General features: G+C 35.1%; 1 protein-coding gene across 2 annotated transcripts in view; it reads right to left on the bottom strand.

Moving 5' to 3' along the window:
* BRIP1 (BRCA1 interacting DNA helicase 1) overlaps positions 1 to 16,450 on the bottom strand; it is a 185,914-nt gene that overhangs the window by 48,758 nt on the left and 120,706 nt on the right. The window lies entirely within an intron of this gene.

Below are 16,450 nucleotides of genomic sequence, written 5' to 3'. Positions count from 1 at the left end.
GCTAAGGTGTTTGAAAATTAGATCATGATCATTAAACTGAATCAGGTAAATATATAAACAGAGACCCAGATAGTCAACAAGTAGAAAATACACAGGCACAAAGGGAACATTTACAACAATAACCATGTGGTAGATTACAAAAGGACTTTGAACAAATTTCAAAGAATCTTTATCAGATTAACCATATATTCTAAAAACAATGCAATGTAAAAGTCAATAATACAAAGTTAGTGGAGAAAAAACACAAACATACAAGCCCAACACTAAAAGTTATATATATATATATATATATATATATATTTTTTTTTTTTTTTTTTGAGGAAGACTGGCCCTGAGCTAACATTCGTGCCCATCTTCCTCTAGCTTATATGTGGGACGCCTGCCGCAGCATGGCTTGCCAAGCAGCGTGTAGTTCTGCACCCAGGATCTGAACTGGCAAATCTCAGGCTGCCCAAGTGGAATGTGCGAACTTCACCGCTGCACCACTGGGTGGGCCCCTAAAGATTATATATATTTTTTCTAATTTAATTTTATTTATTTTTTTTATTGAGTTAATGATAGGTTACAATCCTGTGAAATTTCAGCTGTACATTAATGTTTGTCATTCGTGTTGTAGGTGCACCACTTCACCCTTTGTGTCCACCCCCCACCCCACCTTTCCCCTGGTATCCACTAAACTGTTCTTAGTCCACATTTTAAAATTCCTCATATGAGTGGAGTCATACACAGATTATCCTTCTCTAGCTGGCTTATTTCACTTAACATAATTCCCTCAAGGTCCATCCACGTTATTGCAAATGGGATGATTTTGTTCTGTTTTGCAGCTGAGTAGTGTTCCATTGTATATATGTACCGCATCTTCTTTATCCATTCATCTGTTGATGGGCACTTAGGTTGCTTCCATGTCTTGGCTATTGTAAATTAACGCTGCAATGAACATTGGGGTACATAGGACTTTTGGGATTGCTGACTTCAAGCTCTTTGGATAAATACCCAGTAGTGGGATGGCTGGATCGTATGGTAGTTCTATTTTTAATTTTTTGAGGAATCGCCATACTGTTTTCCATAGTGGCTGCACCAGTTTGCATTCCCACCAGCAGTGTATGAGGGTTCCTTTTTCTCCACAACCTCTCCAACATTTGCTACTATTAGTTTTAGATATTTTTTGTCATTCTAATGGGTGTAAGGTGATATCTTAGTGTAGTTTTGATTAGCATTTCCGTGATGATCAGAGATGATGAGCATCTTTTCATGTGCCTATTGGCCATCCGTATATCTTCTTTGGAGAAATGTCTGTTCATGTCTCCAGCCCATTTTTTGATTGGGTGGTTTGATTTTTTGTTGTTGAGTTGTGAGAGTTCTTTATATATTATGGATATTAAGCCTTTGTCAGATATATGACTTGCAAATATTTTTTCCCAGTTAGTGGGTTGTTTTTTTGTTTCAATCCTGTTTTCATTTGCCTTGAAGAAGCTCTTTAGTCTGATGAAGTCCCATTTGTTTATTCTTTCTATTGTTTCCCTTCTCTGAGGAGGCATGGTGTCCGAAAAGATCCTTTTAATACTGATGTCAAAGAATGTACTGCCTACGTTTTCTTCTAGAAGCCTTATGGTTTCAGGTCTCACCTTTAGGTCTTTGATCCATTTTGAGTTTATTTTGGTGAATGGTGAAAAAGAATGGCCAATTTTCATTCTTTTACATGTGGCTTTCCAGTTTTCCCAGCACCATTTGTCAAAAAGACTTTCTTTTCTCCATTGTAGGCCCTCAGCTCCTTTGTCGAAGATAAGCTGTCCATAGATGTGTGGTTTTATTTCTGGGCTTTCAATTCTGTTCCATTGATCTGTGCACCTGTTTTTGTACCAGTGCCATGCTGTTTTGATTACTGTAGCTTTGTAGTATGTTTTGAAGTCAGGGGTTGTGATGCCTCCCGTTTTGTTCTTTTTTCTCAGGATTGCTTTAGAAATTAGGGGTCTTTTGTTGCCCCATATGAATTTTAGGATTCTTTGTTCTAATTCTGTAAAGAATGTCATTGGAATTCTGATTGGGATGGCGTTGAATCTGTAGATTGCTTTAGGTAGAACGGACATTTTAACTATGTTTATTCTTCCAATCCATGTACATGGAATGTCTTTCCATCTCCTTATGTCGTCATCCAATTCTCTCAGAAAGGCCTTGTAATTTTCATTATATAGGTCCTTCACTTCCTTAGTTAAATTTACCCCAAGGTATTTTATTCTTTTTGTTGCGATTGTGAATGGTATTGTGTTCTTGAGTTCTTTTTCTGTTAGTCCGTTATTAGAGTATAGAAATGCTACTGATTTATGCAAATTGATTTTGCAACTTTGCTGTAGTTGTTGATTACTTCTAAGAGTTTTCCAATGGATTCTTTGGGGTTTTCTATATATAAGATCATGTCATCTGCAAACAGTGAGAGTTTCACTTCTTCCCTCCCTATTTGGATTCCTTTTATTCCTTTTTCTTGCCTTGATTGCTCTGGCCAGGACCTCCAGTACTATGTTAAATAAGAGTGGTGATAGAGGGCATCCTTGTCTTGTTCCTGTTTTCAGGGAGATGGTGTTCAGTTTTTGCCCATTGAGTATGATGTTGGCTGTGGGTTTGTCATATATGGCCTTGATTATGTTGAGGTAGTTTCCTTCTATGCCCATTTTGTTCAGAGTTTTTATCATAAATGGCTGTTGGATCTTGTCAAATGCCTTTTCTGCATCTATTGAGATGATCATGTGGTTTTTATTCCTCAGTTTGTTGATGTGGTGTATCACGTTGATTGATTTGCGGATGTTGAACCATCTCTGTGTCCCTGGTATGAATCCCACCTGATCATGATGTATGATCCTTTTGATGAATTGCTGAATTCTGGTTGCCAAAATTTTGTTTAGAATTTTTACATCTATGTTCATCAGTGATATTGGCCTGTAGTTCTCTTTTTTCGTGGTGTCCTTGCCAGGTTTTGGTATCAGAGTGATGTCGGCCTCATAGAATGTGTTAGGAAGTGTTCCATCTTCCCTAATTTTTTTGGAATAGCTTGAAAAGGATAGGTGTTAAATCCTCTCTGAAAGTTTGGTAGAATTCCCCAGGAAAGCCATCTGACCTGGGGTTTTATTTAAAGATTATATTCTTAACATACGGGTTATATGTCAATTATATGTAAATAAAGCTAGAAAAAAATTTATGGATAAAAAAATATGGTTTAGAGAGAAAACCCAGTAGAATTCATGAAATCTTTAGATATCAATGATAAGAAAAGCACCCACAATTCAAAATGTGGGATGCAGTAAAGACAATACTTAGAAATATACTTGTAGCTTGAAATGTATTTATTTAAAAGTTTGAAACTAACTGAATTAAGCATTCTTTTTAAAAAGCTAGAAAAGTAAAGAGTAAATGCAAAGAAAGTAAAAGTTAATAAACATAAGAGCTGAAATAAATGAAAAAGACAAAAGCCAGTAGTAGAGATTATTATGATTTAAATTGAACTGTCTTACCCACTTGTTCTAAGCAGAGTTCTATGCAATGTGGATTAGTTATTACAATGTACGCAAACACCAAGAAATTACCCTAAATTCTCTAGAGAATAGAAACTAATTTTTATAAGATGGCTTATTTCCTCAGAATTTTATCTTTCTCTGTTTTCAGAAATAAACTTAAGAAGATCATAAAATAACATTTTTATCACTGCTATGGTCTAAATGTTTGTGTCCCTCCAAAATTCATATGTTGAAATCCTAATCCTCAAAGATGATGGCATTAGGAAGTGGGGCCTTTGGGAGGTGACTGGGTCCTAAGGGTCAAGGTTTCATGAGGGGGATTCCCACAGAGAGATCCCATAGAGCTCCCTTGCCCCTTCTACCATGTGAGGACATAGCAAGAAGGCACTGGCTATCAACCAGGAAGAAGGCCCTCACTCAACCATGCTGGCACCCTCATCTCAGACTTCAGGCTCCAGAGCTGTGAGAAATAAATTTCTATTGTTGATAAGCTAATGAGTCTGTGGTATTTTATTATAGCAGCTGGAACAAAGAAAATCACTAATTGGTAAAATAATTCATTGCATATTACACAGTAATCAGGGTACCCTGGTCAATAAAAATAACAATTCCCCATAACACCATGTTATTAGGTAAAAAAAAAAAAGCAGGGCTATCATTAATCTAAAAATCTTTTTTGAGTGTCTCAAGGGTTGGCTATTAGAATTTACTTTTTGAATATTCGCTGTTTCTGAATCAAAGTCTCTCTCACTAGTACTAGAGAGTATTAAGCCTTCTGATAGTATTCAGAGCTACAGTGTGTATAGCAGAGTCACACTGAGTCTTCAATTAAAAGGACAAGACTACTCTAAGTCAATAATATTCAGAATAATATATTAATTTATTTAAATTTCTCTATTTGAATAATAAGTTTAGAAGAGAATAAAAATATTCTGAGGATATAAAACCAGGTGAAATGTGTCAAGAAATTGCATAATTGTTGTTACTTAATGGAACTTAATCCAAAGATATACTGTTTCCATCATTTGAAAACACAGATAACATTTCACCTCTAATTTCTTGATCCCGAGATAATAACTTCCAGTACTACAGGTTTTGAACATTCAAGATGTAGAGAAATTTCTCATTTTACTTGAAGAAGACCACTAAATTGATAATTCCAAAATATATTCCATAAAATCTATTTAAGAAGGGAAGTTTGAAAAATAACAAAGAAATTGGTTCAATGTACAAAATTCCCCCCAAAGAAAACCAGTAGGGATTTTTTCCCATTATATAAAAGAGAATTCAGAATATCAAAGAGTTACATATGATTTAGAAAACATCTAACTTTGAACACAGAAAAGTTCAAAAATTTTAAAAGCAGGTATGATATACATAACATTTCAAAATTTATTACAATAAACCAAGAAAAAAGATTCTACTCACTCATTTTTTGGATTCTAAGAACTTCATAAATTTATGAACAATGAAAATGGCCACAGGTTCATAAATAAATAGTGAGTATCACAATTAAAAAGTACAGTATGCACTATCAATCCTTTCAGGAAACTTTTATAGCAAATACAAAATAAACTGTCATGTTACTAGGACTTTAAAATTTTTTTTGAAAAATAAGGCTTTTAAGCTTGTTGATATATCTAAAGGAACCAAAGTTCTTTGATTTTATTAAATTTTTAAAACTGAATTGTCAGGATATAATACTTACATATAAGATTACAATTCAGAGAACAGAACAAAAAGGAGAAAAGTGGGACACAAAAAACAGGCTACTTTTTTCTAGGTTTACATTAGAGATGAAAAACTATTGTTAATGCAAATTTTCTAACTTGGACAAAAATTTTTCCCTATATAGAAATCATTGAAATTTGCTTTAATTAAAAAGGAAGAACTATTTTAATTATCCCCCAAAGATAAGAAGTTATTAAACTAATTTTTTTCCAGAAAAATTTCATGTAATCTGACACCCATCAGCCTTTCCAAAGGGCCATACCATTTACAGTCAGGTCCAGAGATAAATGTTGGGCATCTCAAGCAAATCTGAGGCAAGCAAGAGACAGAAAGTATTGACCATGACTAGGAGAACTCTTACTCAAAAATTTGCTCTCCAGTTGTATCTATTTTTAATAAGTATTGGTGAAAATATGGAGAAAATGGAACTCTTGTATATACTGCAGTGGGAACATAAAGAGGTGCAGGTGCTTTGGAAAAAAGTCTGGCAGTTCTTCAAAAGGTTAAACATAGGGCTACCATATGACCCTGCAATTACACTCATAATTAAATACCCAAGAGAAATGAAAACATACATCCACACAAAACCTTGTACATGCCCGTACATAGCAGCATTATTTATGATGTCCAAAAGTAGAAACAACTCAAATATCTTTCAACTGAGTAATAGATAAATGAAATATGGTATATTCATATGATGGAATATTATTTGTATATAAAAATGAAGTATTGATACATTCTATAACATATATGAACCTTTAAAACAGTATACAAAGTGAGAGAAGCCAGATGCAAAAGACCACATATTGTATAATTTCATTTATACGAAGCTTCCAGAATAGGCAAATGCACAGGTGCCAGAATAGACAAATGCATGCATAAAGTAAATTAGAGGGTGCCTAGGCCTTGGGAAAGGAGAAAGTAGTGTAGAGTGATAACTGATGGGTATGAGGTTTCTTTTACAAGTGATGAAAATGTTCTAAAATTAGTGGTGATAGCTGCAGAACTTTGTGAATCTAATAAAAACCATTGAACTCTACACTTTAAATGAGTGAATGGTAAGGTATGCAAATTATAACACAGTAAAGATGTTATATTTAAAAAATGATAAGTAGGATACAGAACTTTCAAACCACTAAAGGGTGAAAAGGACAAAAAACCAAATCAATTGAGTAAGACAAACAAGAAGAGAAAAGAGGTAAAAGAAAGCACAAAATAAGATGGTAGAAAATAAGTCCAAATATGCCAAGAATCAAAGCAAACACAAACGAATTTAATTCATTTATTAAAACTGAGACACCCAGATGGTTTGGAAGTGAGACAGGAAGAGAGAGGGGAAAGGAGTGGGGAGAAGAAAAAAGAAAATCAGCTATATGTTGTTTATCAATAGAGACACTTAAAAGTAAAGCACAAAGAGGGGCTGGCCCCGTGGCCGAGTGGTTAAGTTTGCGCGCTCCGCTGCAGGCGGCCCAGTGTTTCCTTAGTTCGAATCCTGGGCGCGGACATGGCACTGCTCATCAGACCACGCTGAGGCAGCGTCCCACATGCCACAACTAGAAGAACCCACAGCGAAGAATACACAACTATGTACTGGGGGGCTTTGGGGAGGAAAAGGAAAAAATAAAATCTTAAAAAAAAAAAAAGTAAAGCACAAAGAAATCTTGAAAACGAAGCCATGGAAAAAGACATGCGAGGTGTATCTTTATCCCCCCAAAAATCAAGTGCATCGGTCATAAAAAACAGACTTCAAAGCAAAATGCTTTAAAACAGATACATATTCCATATACATAAAAAGTACATCCACCAAAAAGATACAGCAGTCATAAATCTTTATGCACTTAAAACATAGTTTCAAAATGTAGAAAGGAAAACAGACAAGAAATACAAGGATAAACCAACCAATTCCCTAAATACTACATAGGACTTCAATGTACCTCTCTTAGATATCCATAGACAAACCAAACCAAATCAGTAAGGATATAGAAGGTTGAAGTTTATAAGAATCACCAACCTTGCTCAGCTATATGTAGGGAACTTGGTGCTGAATAGAAAATAATGATTCTTTTCAAATATGGAACAATATACATAAAGTCACAAAGGACATATCAATAAATTTTTAAAGTCTGGAATCACATAGATTCACTGGAAATGGAAACTAACAGAAGGGTCATCTATACCAAAACAAAATAAAATTTATCTGCACAGAAATCAGAAAAAAACATTTCCAGGCAATTTCTAGGTTCAAGTGGAAAACAAAATGGAAAAAATCAAATTATTTAGAAACATTTTGGCTATTCTATGTCCTTTGCTATTCCATATGAATGTTAGAATTAGCTTGTCAATTTCTACAAAATATCAATAGCAGCATTATTTAAACAGCAGAACACAAAAACAAACAAGAAGAGCCAGGCCTGATGGCTTAGTGGTTAAAGTTCGGTGTACTCCGCTTTGGTGGCCCAGGTTCAGTTCCAAGGAGTGGAACCATACCACTCACCTGTCAGTAGCTATGCTATGGCAGCAGCTCATATAGAAGAACTAGAAGGACTTAGAACTAGAATATACAACTATGTACTGGGGAAGAAAAACAAAAAGAGAGGAAGATTGGCAACAGTTATTAGCTCAGGGCAAATCTTTCTCAGCAAAAAAAAAAAAAAAAAAAAAATCAAAACACAAACAAGAAGACTAGAAGTAACCAAAATGTTTATTAAAAGTAATATGCAAATTGTGTAATATTCATACAATAGATTATAATAAGCAATGAAAATAACTGAACTCCTGACGTGGTTTAGTAAAAAAGAGCAAACGGAAGAAAATTATGTAAAATACCATGCCATTAAAAAAAATACTAAGCAATAAATGGTTCAGGAATACATCCATATTGTACAATATATACATATGTGGTAAAGCCATTTTTTAAAAAGTGAATGATAATAACAAACTTCAGAACAATTATGAACTCTGTGGGGGTGCGCAAAGGGATAGGATTATGAAGGGGCATCCAGGTAGGCTTAATAGTAATATTTACTTCTTAACTGATAGTTTTGATGTTTTCATTTCATTAATTTACTTCATAACTCACATATATATTACATGTGATCTTATGTATGTATGAAATATTACATAATGGTTGTGAAAATGGATCAAGACATATTTCTTTTGAATGTTTTTAGTAATACTAGGTCAGTGGGAACACAGGGTGAAGATAAGAAAACAGCAACAACAAAAATAGTAAGCTGCTACAATGTGCCAGAAATAACATCAGAAATCTAAGAATAAAGCAGGGAGTGTCATAGAAAAGGTCCCTGCCTTTATGGCACTTACATTATAGTGAGAGAATATGACATTCCAAATGATGCAGAATAAATACAGCCTGAAACTCCAAAATTTATATCTACAGCCCAGATCGCTCCTTGACGTGCTATATCCATATGTCCAATGGCCTAGTCAAATTCATGAGTTAGATATCTTAAGGGCACCTGCAATGTCTCATACAATACCAAATTTATAATATTCCAGTGTTTGTTATCTCAATAAAGGATATCACCATTCACTGACTTACCTTTGCTAGAAAACTGAATCATCTTTAACAATTCTCTCTCGTCCTTATTCCTCATATTCAATTTATTAACAAACCATGTTAATTTTTGTCTCCTAAATATCTCTCCATATTCAAACCCACTAGCCCCAGTCCAAACAATCATAACCTCTTGAAGGGCTACCATAGTCTCTCAACTGGATTTCCTATTTCTTATCTATTAGTCTTAGGTTTTTACATTTCAGCCACAGCAATATTTTCAAAATACAGATCTTATCACATCATCCACCCACATCTCCACTTTAAAAATTCAATAGGGGTGCATCAACAGACCTTCCTTGCTCCTAAGGAAAAACTGGCTCAACAACAAAATATGGACCAATTACTTTTGTGAGAAACCTAGAAAACAGTTAAGAGGCTCCTGCCTCCCACATGAATATGAAACCAGCTGCATTGAAATAGTAGGAAGATTCATGGCACCATTTGCCTTAAGTCTCTTCCCCCAAGCTCAGCATGGTCTGATTGGGAGGAAACTTCTAACTCCTGGCTTCTCCTTGAGGAGGGAAAGAGAAGACTGAAACATACATCCAATGTGCAGACTTTTAGGGGGGCTGCCCAGGGGACTGGTTTCTGTTTTGCCTGAATCTAAGCACTGACAGGAAACAATGCTGGGTTGGGAGCTGCTGAACACAAAGGCAAAGGTTTAGACTAGCATGTACTCACTCACCATAGTCTCTCCCCTGGCTCAGTGCTTAACTAGCAAGAGAAAATCCCCAACTCCCAGTTTCTCCCTGGGGAGAAAAATTGTTGGGCCAGATATCCAATGTTCCAGTTTTTTGGGGGGCAGCCTGAGGGACTAGTTTCTGTGTCACCTGTCTCAGAGCACTAACAAGACCCAGCATATTCTAGACACCAGGGTGGCAGTGAGAAGAAAAGAGAGCTGGGCAGCTTAGAGCTATTCCAGAGAACTAGCAGTACAGCAAACAGAGGTCAGTACAGCTCAGTGGCCTCTACTTTGGGTGGGAAGAAGAAAAGAGTGAAGTACGTGCACAACATTCCAGCCTTTTGGGGGGTCTTCCTGAGGGACTGGTTTCTGTTTTACCCAATTCAGAGAGCTGATGGAACTTACTCTAAAGGCCTAGGAAACACTGAGAATAGAAGAGAACTGGGTGGCTTGCAGCAGCCCCAGAGATTCTGTAGCACCACAGCCAAAAACCAGAGGGAGCAGGAGATTACAAGCTCTTTTAAAAAAAGAAATTGGAAAATCTCTCTAATTAGGAATCTACACACACAAGTCTAGAGAAGGTTTGAAAGGTCTCCAGAAATCTGTAGCTGGGCTAATTGGTGAAGGTCTTTCCCTGTACAAAGACAGTCCATAAAAGATTGGGAGAGGTGGCTGTTTTTTCAAATGCACAGATACAAACACAAAGTTACATGGAACACAAAGAAACAGGGGGAAACGGCCTGATCAAAGGAACAAAATAAAACTCCAGGAATCAACATAAAGAAATGGAGGTATATGAATTTCATGACAAAGAATTCAAAATAACCACCATAAAGATGCTCAACAAGCTCAGGAAAACGATCCATGAACAAAATGAAAATTTCAAAAAGAGACAGAAAATATAAAAAAGAATCAAACAGAAATTTTGGAGCTGAAGAATACAATAACTGAACTGAAAAATTCACTAGAGGGGTTCAACATCAGACTTGGTCAATCAAAATAAAGAATCAGTGAACTTGAAGACAGGTCAGTTGAAATTATCCAGTCAGAGAAGTAAAAAGAAAAGAGAATGAAAAAGTGAGGAAAGCCTAGGAGATTTATAAGACACCATCAAGCAGACAAATACACACATATGGGAGTCAGAGGAGAAAAAAGTGAGACTGGGCTACAAAGTTTACTGAAAGAATTAATAGCCAAAAACTTCCCAAATCTGGTGGGGAAAAATGGACATCCAGATTCAACAAGCCAACAGACACCAGACATAATGAACCCAAAGAAGGTCACACCAAGACACCTTATAAACAAATTGTCAAAAGTCAAAGACAGAGAGAATTTTGAAAGCAGCAAGAGCAAAGCAAGAACCCCCAAAAAGCTATCAGTGGATTTCTCAGCAGAAATCTTGCAGGCCAGAAGGGAGTAGGATGATATATTTTATGTGTTGAAAGAAAAAACTACGAACCAAGAACACTATATCCAGTAAAACTTCTCTTCAAACATGAGGGAGAGATAAAGACTTTCCCAGAATAACAAAAGCTGAGAGAGTTCATCACCATTAGACCTGCTTTACAAGAATGCTAAAGGGGGTCCTTCAAGTTGAAATAAAAAGACATTAGACAGCAACACAAAGCTATAAAAAATGGACTTTACATCAAAAATTGTTAAAGATACTAAGGATATTATATATTGAAAAGAGTGTCAATTCATGAAGATATAATAATTATAAACATATATAATTGTATATAAGAAATGCCAAATAACAGAGTCCCAAAATATTAAACAAAACTTGACAGAAGACAATGGAGAAATAGAGAGTTCTACAATGACAGTAGGAGACTTCAGTATCCCAATTTCAATAATGAACAGAACAACCAGACTCAATGAGGAAAAAAGAGGACTTGAAAAACACTATAAACTAATTAGATCTAACAGACATATAGAACACTCCACCCAACAAAACAGAATATACATTCTTCTCAAGTGCACATGGAACATCCTCTAGGATAGACCATAAGTTAGGCCACAACACAAGTCACGATAAGTTTCAAAAGGATTGGATGGTTTTTCCGAATACAATGAAATGAAACTAGAAATCAATAACAGAAGGAAAACTGGAAAATTCATACATATATGGAAATTAAACAATATACTCTTAAACAACCACTAGATCAAGCTGGAAATAACAAGGAAAATTAGAAAATATCTTAAGACACATGAAAACAAAAACACAAACATACCAAAACATGAGAAGCAGCAAAACAGTGCTACAAAAGATATTTATAGCTGTAAATTCAAACATTAAAAAGTAGAAAGATCTCAAATTAATATCTAACTGTACATCTTAGGAAACTAGAAAAAGAATAGCAAATTAAACCAAAAACTAGGAGAAGGAAAGAAAAAATAAAGATTAGAGCAGACATAAATGAAATAGACAATAGAAAAATGAAAGGTAGGTCTCTGAAGAAGATCAACAAAATTAACAAACCTTTAGCTAGATTGACTAAGGAAAAAAGAGAAGATTCAAATTACTAAAACCACACAAAAAAAGTGGAGACATCACTACCCACTTTACAGAGATAAAAAGGATTATAAGACAATACTACAAACAATTGTACACCACCAAATTGGATAACCTGGATGTAATGGATAAACTCCTAGAAACACACGATCTACAAAAACTGAATCATGAAGAAACAGACTTATAATAAGTAAGGAGATTGAATCAGTAATCAAAAACCTCCCAAGAAAAAAAACCCTGGATCAGATGGCTTCACTGGTGAATTCCACCAAACATTTATAGAAGAATTAATATCAGCTCTTCTCACACTCTTCCCAAAAACTGAAGAAAAGAGAATACCTCCTAACTCATTCTAGAAGTCAGCATTACTCTGATACCAAAGGCAAAGACACTACAAGCAAAGAAAAATACAGACCAATATCTCTTACAGATATTGATGCAAAAATCCTCAACAAATACTAGCAAACAAAATTCAGCAACATACTAAAAATATTAAACATCACGATCAATTGAGATTTACTCCTGAAATGCAAGGGTTTTTCAATATATGAAAATCAAGCAATGCAATACACTACATTAATAGAATGAAGAAAAAAACCACGTGATCATCTCAATTGATGCAGAAAAGCATTTGACAAAATTCAACATGTTTTCAGGATAAAAACACTCAAACTAGGTATGGAAAGGAAATTCCTAACCATATTAAAGGCCATCTATGAAAAGCCCACACCTCACATCATACTCAATGGTGAACAACTGAAAGCTTTTCCCCTAAAATCAAGAACAAGACAAGGTTGCCTCAATTTTGCCACTTCATTAAACAGAGCAACTAGGCAACACAAAGAAATAAAATGCATTTAAATTGGAAAGGAAGAAGTAAAACTATCTCTGTTCACAGATGACACTGTCTTATATCTAGAAAACCCTAAAGAATCCACACCAAAAAGAAAACCCGTTAGAGCTAATAATTGAAATCAGTAAAGTTGTAGGATATAAAATCAACATGAAAAATCAGTTTCATTTCTATACACTAACAATAAACAACCATAAAAGTATATTAAGAAAATAATTCTCTTCACAATAGCATCAAAAAGAATAAAATACTTACAAAAATTTAACCAAAGGGTGAAAGACTTGTATACAGTCACATGCTACATAACGATGTTTTGGTCAATGACAGACCATGTATATGATGGTGGTCCCACAAGATTAGTATCATACAGCCCAGAAGTGCAGTAGGCTATACCATCTGGGTTTGTGTAAGTACACCCTATGATGTTTGCACAATGACAAAATCACCTAATGACACATTTCTCAGAATGTAACCTCATCGTTAAGCAACATGAGTGTACTGAAAACTACAAAACACTGCTGAAAGAAATCAAAGAAACATAAATAAATGAAAAGACATCCCATGTTCATGGATTGGAAGACTTAATATTTTTAATATGCCAATACTATCCAAAGTGATTTACAGATTCAGTTCAATCCCTACCAAAATCCCAATGATTTTTTTTAGAGAAACAGAAAAACCTATCTTAAAATTCACATGGAATCAGAAGGGACTCCAAATAGCTAAAACAACCTTGAAAAAAACAACAAAGTTGGAGGACTCATATTTCCTAATTCCAAAACTTACTACAAAGCTACAGCAATCAAAGAATGTGCTACTGGCATAAGGGCAGATATACAGAACCGAATAGAGAGCCCAGAAATAAACCCTTGTATATACGGTCAATTGATTTTCAACCAGAGTGCCAAGACCATTCAATGAGGAAAGGAGAGTCTCTTCAACAAATGATGCTGGGAAAATTGGATATCCACGTATGAAAAAATGAACTTGTACCTTGCCTACATCATATACAAATTAACTCAAAATCACCAAAAACCTAATGTAAGACCTGCAATTATAAAACCCTTAGAAGAAAGTATAGGGCAAAATCTTCAGGACATTGGCTTTGGCAAAGATTTCTTGGCTAAGACATCAAAAGCACAAATGACAAAAGAAAAATATAGATAAACTGAATTTCATCAACATTTAAAAACGTTTGTGCATCAAAGAGTGCTATCAAGAAAAAGATAATCCACAGAATGGGAGAAAATATTTGCAATTCATTTATCTGATAAGAGATTAATATCCTGAATATATACAGAACTGTTACAACTCAAAAACAAACAATCCAATTTAGAAATGGTCAAAGGACTGGAATAGATATTTCTCCAAAGAAGATATACAAATGGCCAATAAACACATGAAAAGATGCACAACTTCACTAATCACTAGGGAAATGCAAATAAAAACTACAATGAGATATCACCTCACATCAATTAGGATGGCTATTAACAATAAAACCAGAAAATTTAAGTGTTGACAAGGATGTGGAGAAATTGGAATCCTTGTATTTTGCTGGTGGGAATGTAAAATAGTAGAGCCACTGTGAAAAACTGTTTGGCACTTCCTCAAAAAGGTTATAAACATAAAATTATCATATGACCCAGCAATTCTACTCCTAGGTATATCATTATAAGAACCGAAGGCAGGGACTCAAATAGATAGTTGTACATCGATGCTCACAGCAGCATTATTCACAACAGCCAAAAGGTGGAAACAAATCAAGCATACATCATCAAGTAATATTTACACACAATAGAATAATATTCAGTCAAAAAGGAATGAAATTCTGATACATGCTACAATATGCATGAAGCTTGAAAGCATTATGTTAAGTGAAATAAGCCAGACACATAAGTAAAGACTAAACATTACTCTGGTATTAATATGGATGAGTTAGAGGAGGGGTTAGAGTGGGTATATTTAGGCTGCGAGTACAATAATCCAAAGATGGATGCAGCTTGAATTAGAAAGTGCTAAAAAAAAAAAAAGTATGCAAAACTTAAGGGTAAGGCAAAAAACCCAAAAAACGAAACAGCATAACTTTTCAATTTCATATGGAGGCGAAGGCCCATCCAAGGATTATATGGGGAAATGCACTTCACTGAAAACGCTGTTTACTGTTGATTAAGGTCCAGACTTAGTGAAATTATATTTTAACTTGTGTATTTTTGTCCAGTAGAAATGCAAATAATTTCTGTCCAGAAGAGAAGACACTCTAAAGGTTACAGTTTATTGGCCTGTAGTACATTAACCAGTTTTTTATTCAGCCAAGCAATCTTATATTCTATTCCTTTACTAAACTGCCTACAAGTACATAGCTCCTTAACTGCTTTCTGAATCAGTCTTAACATCACATTCATTCCCTTATTAATCAATAATTAAATAAACTCTTCGACAGGTGTTCACTTTCTATTTACATTTGAGTCATTTTATCTTTTTCAAAATTATACTGTAGAGAAAGAAAACTATGCAGATTATTAAAATATTTAAAATTTAAAATGAACAAGGTGTGATGTTAGATTGGATATGACAGAAAAGGGAGAAAAAGTTTCACAGATGGTTATCTGATTAGTCCAAATATAGACTGTGGTACCATTCACTTATAAAGGCAACACTGGAAAATGATCAAGATTGGGAGAAAAGATCACAAGTTTGGTGCCTTTGAGATATTTTGATATGTTTATCTGGCAGTTGAATACATGGTTGTGTGTGATGCTGTGATTTATAGTAAGAAATATATATTTGGTTTTTGTCCGTGTTCCCAGGACAGAGCTCCCAAAACCTTTGGAATTTCCTGAGCAATAAGAGCTGTAGAGGCAGCTTTTGTTCCCGGTTCCTGAAATAGCTCCAGAGCCACAAAGGTGAAATGATTTATTCATAACAAGCCCCTTTCAACTGAACCTGAGTGTATGTTAATTAGGTTACTTCTGGACAGCCCCCAGGTAACCTAAGAATGGTGACTGGTTGCCAGGGTAACTAACCATGTGCTTAGAGCGTTGGAACTTTTAGCTCCACCCCCAACCTCCAGGAAAGGGAGAGGGGCTAAAAGATGAATCAATTCTTTGATTCATGATTTAATGAATGAATGATTAAATCAATGACTTAATCAATCATGCCTATGTAATGAAGCCTGCATAAAACTCGAAAAGGAGGGAGTTCAGAGAGCTTCAGGGTTGGTGAATGCATCCACATGCCAAAGGGTAGTACACCCTAGTTCCCTGGGGACAGAAGGTCCTCTGCTTGGGACCCTTCCAGACCTCACCACATATACCTCTTCATCTGGCTTTTCACATGTATCCTTTATAATAACATTTATAACAAACTGGTAAATGTAAGTTACTGTTTCTCTGAGTTCTGTGAACCCAGTCTAGCAAATTAATTGAACCTGAGGAGGGGATCATGGGAACCTCTAATTCATACCCTCTAATTTATATATAGAAGTTCAGGTAAGATCCTAGACCTGAGATTAGAGTTGGACATGGGGGCAGTCTTGGGGGACTGAGACTTTAACTTGTGGGATCTGATACTATCTTTAGGTAGATAG

Source organism: Equus caballus, chromosome 11 (genome assembly GCF_041296265.1).
Source record: "Equus caballus isolate H_3958 breed thoroughbred chromosome 11, TB-T2T, whole genome shotgun sequence".
NCBI lineage: Eukaryota > Metazoa > Chordata > Mammalia > Perissodactyla > Equidae > Equus > Equus caballus.
The sequence above is the reverse complement of the archived record's forward strand: the minus strand, read 5'-3'. Positions and strand labels throughout refer to the sequence as shown.